Here is a 6,535-nt window from a genome sequence, read left to right as displayed (position 1 = left end):
CTAGGAGGAGTTTGAGACCACCCTCGGCAACATTGGGAGACTGCATCTCTACAAAAAATTTAAAAATCAGTTGGGTGTGGTGGCGCTCGTGTGTAGTCCCAGCTACTCAGGAGGCTGAGGTGGGAGGAACACTTGAGCCAGGGAGGTCTAGACTGCACTGAGCTAAGATCATACCACTGCAGTCCAGCCTGGGTGGCAGAGCAAGACCCTGTCTCAAAAAAAAAAAAAAAAAAAAAAAAGATTAGATTAATTAAGAAACACTCCTGCACATAGGCATAGAGTTTGAATTGTATACATAAGCTAACAAAACACCTAACTTTGGGTGGGTCTGGTGAATTACTCCTACCTTCTCTCTAGCCAGCTGCAGAAAAAAACTCCCTTCTCTTCTAGTCTGTCTGCATCTTATTATTGGACCACAAGAACCAGCAGGTCCATCTGGGAACAGAACCAGAAGTCCGGGTATTGGTATTTATCAAATACTGGGGTGGGCCGGGTGCAGTGGCTCACGCCTGTAATCCCACCACTTTGGGAGTCCAAGGCAGGCAGATCACTTCAGGTCAGGAGTTCAAGACCAGGCTGACCAACATGGTGAAACCCAGTCTCTACTAAAAATACAAAAATTAGCTGGGCGTAGTGGTGCATGCCTGTAGTTACGGCTACTTGGGAGGCTGAGGCAGGAGAATTGCTTGAACCCGGGAAGCGGAAGCTGCAGTGAGCCCAGATCGCGCCACTGCACTCCAGCCTGGGCAACAGAGAGAGACTCTGTCTCAAAAAAAAAAAAAAAAAAAAGAGAAAAACAAAAAGAAAAAAAAAAACTGGTTTTGTTTGTTTGTTTGTTTTCTAGATGGAGTTTTGCTCTTGTTGCCCAGGCTGGATTGCGATGGAGTGATCTTTGCTCACTGCAACCTCGGCCTCCTGGGTTCAAGCGACTCTCTTGACTCAGCTTCCTGAGTAGCTGGGATTACAGGTGCCTGCCACCACGCCCGGCTAATTTTTTTGTGTTTTTAATAGAGGCGGAATTTCACCATGTTAGCCAGGCTGGTCTCAAACCCCCGTCCTCAAGTGATCCACCTGCCTCGGCCTCCCAAAGTGCTGGGATTACAGGCTTGAGCCACCATGCCTGGCCACTGGGTTGTTTTTGTTTTCTCACCAATTGATATGATCATATGCTTGTTTTTTTTTTTTTTTTTTTTTGTTTTTTTTTGAGACAGAGTCTGGCTTTGTTGCCCAGACTGGAGAGCAGTGGCACGATCTCGGCTCACTGCAAGCTCCGCCTCCTGGGTTCACGCCATTGTCCTGCCTCAGCCTCCTGAGTAGCTGGGACTACAGGCACCTGCCACCACGCCCAGCTAATTTTTTGTATTTTGGGATTTCACCGTGTTAGCTAGGATGGTCTCGATCTCCTGACCTCGTGATCCTGCCCGCCTCGGCCTCCCAAAGTGCTGGGATTACAGGCGTGAGCCTCCGCTCCGGCCTTTTTTTTTTTTTTTTTTTTTTGAGACAGAGTCTTACTCTGTTGCCCAGGCTGGAGTGCAGTGGCGCTATCTCCACTCACTGCAAGCTCCGCCTCCCGGGTTCACGCCATTCTCCTGCCTCAGCCTCCCGAGTAGCTGGGACTACAGGCGCCCGCCACCGCGCCAGGCTAATTTTTTTTGTATTTTTAATAGAGAAGGGGTTTCACCGTGTTAGCCAGGATGGTCTCGATCTCCTGACCTTGTGATCCGCCCGTCTCGGCCTCCCAAAGTGCTGGGATTACAGGCTTGAGCCACTGCGCCCGGCCCATATGCTTTTTTTTCTTTAACCAGTTTTGGTGGATGACATTGATGAGTATCAAAAACTGAACCAGCCTTTCATACCTGGAACAAATCCTACTTGGTCGTGGTGTATAATTCCTTTAAAACATTGCTGGATTTGATTTCCTAATATTTTGGTGAGGATTTTTGTGCCTAAATTCACAAGAGATATCAGTTTGTAGCTTTCCTTTTGTGTGTATGCTTTTTTTCCTGGTTTTGGTAGCAAGGTAACACTGGCCTCATACAATGAGTTGGGAGGTGTTCCCTTTGCTTCTATTATCTGGAACAGATTCTACAAAATTGATGCTAATTTCTCTTTAAGTGTTAGGAGGAATTCTCCAGTGAAAACATCTGGGCCTCAAGATTTCTTTTTTGAGGGCTAAATAATAAATTTAAATTTTTGATGGTTGTAGAATTATTCAGATCACCTATTTTATATTGCTTGAGTTTGATCGTTTGTGGTTTTGGAGTAATTGGTCCATTTCTTCCCAGTTGTTGAATTTATGAGCATAGAGTTTATGGAACTTGCAGTATCCTTTTAGTGACTGCAAAATCTGTAGTGACATCCCCTTTTTCATTTCTAATATTGACGATTTGTATCTTCTCTCTTTTTATCTTTGCCAGTCTTGTTACAAGTTTTTCAATTGTATTGATCTTTTCAAAGATCAAGTTTTTGTTTCATTGATTGTTTTCTTTGCTGTTTTTCTGTTTTCAATTGTATTGATTTCTGTTCTTATCTTTATTATTTCCTGCCTTCTACTTCCTTGAGATTCGTTTGCTCTTCTTTTTCTAGTTTCTTGAAGTGGGAACTTAGATTATTGATTTGAGACCTTTCCTCTTTTCTAATGTAAGTACCTAGTTCTATAAATTTCCTTCTCAACACTATACTCATGCATTGCACACATTTTGACAGGTGTATTTTCATTTTTTCCAGTTCTGTGTATTTATAAAATTTCCTTTTGACTTACTTTGTGACCCATAGGTTATTGAGAAGCATGTTTTAAAATAAGTGTTCAGGGGTTTTCCTGTTGTCTTTCTGTTATGGTTTCTAATTTGATTCTGTATAATCAGAGAACATACTCCCTCTTATTACAGTTTTTCTAAATTTGTTGAGGTTTGTTTTATGACCCAGGTAATGTTCTATCTTGGTGAATGTTCCACAGGCACTCAAAAACAACATGTATTCTGTTGTTGGGTCGAATGTTCTATACTGGTTTTTTTTTTTTTTTTTTGAGACGGAGTCTTGCTCTGTCCCCTAGGCTGGAGTGCAGTGATGTGATCTTGGTTCACTGCGACCTCTGCCTCCTGAGTTCAAGGGATTTTCCTGTCTCAGCCTCCCAAGTAGCTGGGACTACAGGCATGTGCCATCACGCCCGGCTAATTTTTGTATTTTTAGTAGAGACAGGGTTTTACCATGTTGGCCAGGCTGGTCTCGAACTCCTAACCTCAGGTGAGCCACCCACCTTGGCCTCTCAAAGTGCGGGGATTACAAGCGTGAGCCACCGAGCCTGGCCTTGATACTGTTGATTGATGGCGTTGTTTAGTTCTTCTTTATCATTGCTTGAATTTCTTTCTAGTAATTCCATTTGTTGCAGGGGTGGGTGTTGATATCCTCAATTATAATTGTGGATTTGTCCACTTCTCCTTTCAGCCTAATCATTTTTTCTTTGTGTAATTTGAAATGATCTTGTTTAGTGCATGCACATTTAGGATTGCTATATCTCTTTGGTAGATTTTTTTTTTTTTTTTTGAGACGGAGTCTCACACTGTCGCCCAGACTGGAATGCAGTGGCGCAGTCTCTGTTCACTGCAACCTCCACCTCTTGGGTTCAAGTGATTCTCCTGCCTCAGCCTCTTGAGTAGCTGAGACTACAGGCGCATGCCACCATGCCCGGCTAATTTTTTGTATTTTTAGTAGGGAGGGGGCTTCACCATGTTGGCCAGGATGGTCTCAATCACCTGACCTCGTGATCCACCTGCCTTGGCCTCCCAAAATGCTGGGATTACAGGCGTGAGCCACCGCACCCGGCCCACATTTTCTTTATTCACACATTGATGGATAGAGGTTGATTTCCTATCTTGGCTATTGTGAATAATTATATCATGAACATAAGAGTGCAGATATCATTTTAACATATTGATTTCTTTTTTTTGAGACAGAGTTTCCCTCTTGTTGCCCAGGCTTCAGTGCAATGATGCAATTTCAGCCCACTGCACCCTCTGCCTCCCGGGTTCAAGCAATTCTCCTGCCTCAGCCTCCCAAGTAGCTGGGGTTACAGGCATGTGCCACTATGCCTGGCTAATTTTTTTTTTTGTATTTTTAGTAGAGATGGGGTTTCTCCATGTTGTTCAGGCTGGTCTCTAACTCCTGACCTCAGGTGATCTGCCCGCCTCGGCCTCCCAAAGTGCTGGGATTATCTTTCATCTTTTTTAAAATTATATTTTATTTTTATTTTAGAGACAGGTGTCTCACTATGTTGCCCAGGCTGGCCTAGAACTCTTGGGCTCAAGTGATCCTCCCAACTCAGCCTCCCTAGTGGCTGATACTAAAGGCATCCACTGCTGTGCCCAACTTTGTCTTTTTGTTTTAATTTATTTTTATTTATTTTATTTTTGAGACAGGGTCTTGCTCTGTTGCCCAGGCTGGAGCGTAGTGGCACGATATTGGCTCATTGCAGCCTCTGCCTCCTGGGTTCAAGCGATTCTCCTGCCTCAGCCTCCTGAGTAGCTGGGACTACAGGCACACACCACCACACCTGGCTAATTTTTGTATTTTTAGTAGAGACAAGGTTTCACCACGTTGGCCAGGCTGGTCTCGGACTCCTGACCTCAAGTGATCCGCCTGCCTCGGCCTCCCTAAGTGCTGGGATTACAGATGTGAGCCACCATGCCTAGCCTCTTCATCTTTTTATTTGAGACGGAATCTCGCTCTGTCACCCAGGCTGGAGTGCAGTGACGTGATCTTGGCCCACTGTAACCTCTGCCTCCCAGGTTCGAGCAATTCTCCTGCCTCAGCCTCTTGAGTAGCTGGGATTACAGGAGTATGCCACCACGCCTGGCTAATTTTTCTATTTTTGGTAGAGATGGGGTTTCATCATGTTGGCCAGGCTGGTCTCGAACTCCTGACCTCGTGATCTCCCCACCTCGGCCTCCCAAAGTGCTGGGATTACAGGTGTGAGCCACTGTGCCCAGCCCTCATTGTACTTTAAATTAGTATATTTTATTACTTTTTTCTGTTTGTTCCCTCTGATTCTTATTCCTTTGTTTCTCTCCCTTTGCCTTCCTTGGGGTGGATACGTTACCATTTTTTTAGAATTCCATTTTGACTTATTTATATAATTTTTGAGCATATCACTGTTATGATTTGAATGTTTTTGTCCCTTCCAAAAATTCATGTCTAAACTTGATCCCCAATGCAACAGTGCTGGGAGGTGGAGTCTTTTGGGATGTGTTTAGGTCATGAGGACTCTGCCCTTATGAACAGATTAATGTTGTTAGAATAGGGCTTGATGGAGGGAATGCCTCCCTTTTTGCCCTTTCCCCTTTTTTGCCATATGAGGACACAGTGTTTCCCCTCTCCAGAGGATGCAGCATTCAAGGCACTGTCTCAGAAGCAGAGAGCAGCCCTTCCCAGATGCCAGACCTCTTGGTGACTTGATCTTGGACTTCCCAGCCTCCAGAACTGTGTGAAATAAATGTGTTTTATAAATTTTCCAGTCTCAGGTATTCTGTTACAGCAGCACAGAATGTACTACGACAATCACTTTGTATGGTCTTCTTAGTGATTGCTGTGGGTATTACAACCTGCAACTGTGTAACTTATCACAGTCCACCCATGTCAGTGTTTCACCACTGTAATTGACATGGAGGAATTTACATCCCTTTAGATCCCTTTACCCATCCTACTTTCAGAATGTAATTGTCCTAAGTATTCCCTCTATATACATTGAGAACTGTATCAAATGTTGTTACAATGTTTTGCTTCAAACATCAAATATGGTTTAAAAACCTCATGAGAAAAAAAAAAGCTCATGAGGAAAAGAATATTTACTCCTATTATAACCCATTCTGTTGTTCTCTTTTCCTTTCTGAAGTTCCAAGTCTTCGTCTGTTATTTCACTTCTGTTTGAAGAACTTCCTTTCACCTTTCTTTAATAGCAGATGTCCTAGAAACAAATTTGATATGGACTGAATTTGTCTCCCCCAAAATTCATGTGTTGAAGCCTTCACCCCCATGTGACAGTATTTGGATGTGGGACTTTGGGGAAGTAATTGGGTTTAGATGAGGTCATCAGAGGCCCTTGTGATGGGATGAGTGCCCTTATAAGAGACACCAGAGAGCTTGCTTCCCCTACCCTTCTCTCTCCTCCCACCATGGAAGGACACGGCCAGGAGGCAGCCCTCTGTAAGCTGCGAAGAGAGCCCTTTCCGGGAACCAGATCAGCCAGCATCTTGACTGAGGACTTCCCAGCCTCCCGAACTGTGAGAAATGAATTCATGTTGTTCAAGCCACCCATTCTATGGTATTTCGTCATGGTAGCCTGAACTGATTAACACAGACTTGTTTTAGTTTTCCTTCGCCTGAGAATGCCTTTATTTCCCTCTCATTCCTGAAAGATACTTTTGCCCAATGTAGGACTCTCAGTTGACAGTTCTTTCAGTACTTGAAGAATATCATGCCACTTCCTTTTAGTTTCCCTAGTTTCAGATGAGAACGCCACTGTCATTCTAATCAGTATCCC

This window comes from Macaca mulatta, chromosome X (assembly GCF_049350105.2).
Source record: "Macaca mulatta isolate MMU2019108-1 chromosome X, T2T-MMU8v2.0, whole genome shotgun sequence".
NCBI classification, from domain to species: Eukaryota; Metazoa; Chordata; class Mammalia; order Primates; family Cercopithecidae; genus Macaca; species Macaca mulatta.
This window is presented reverse-complemented; position numbering follows the sequence as displayed.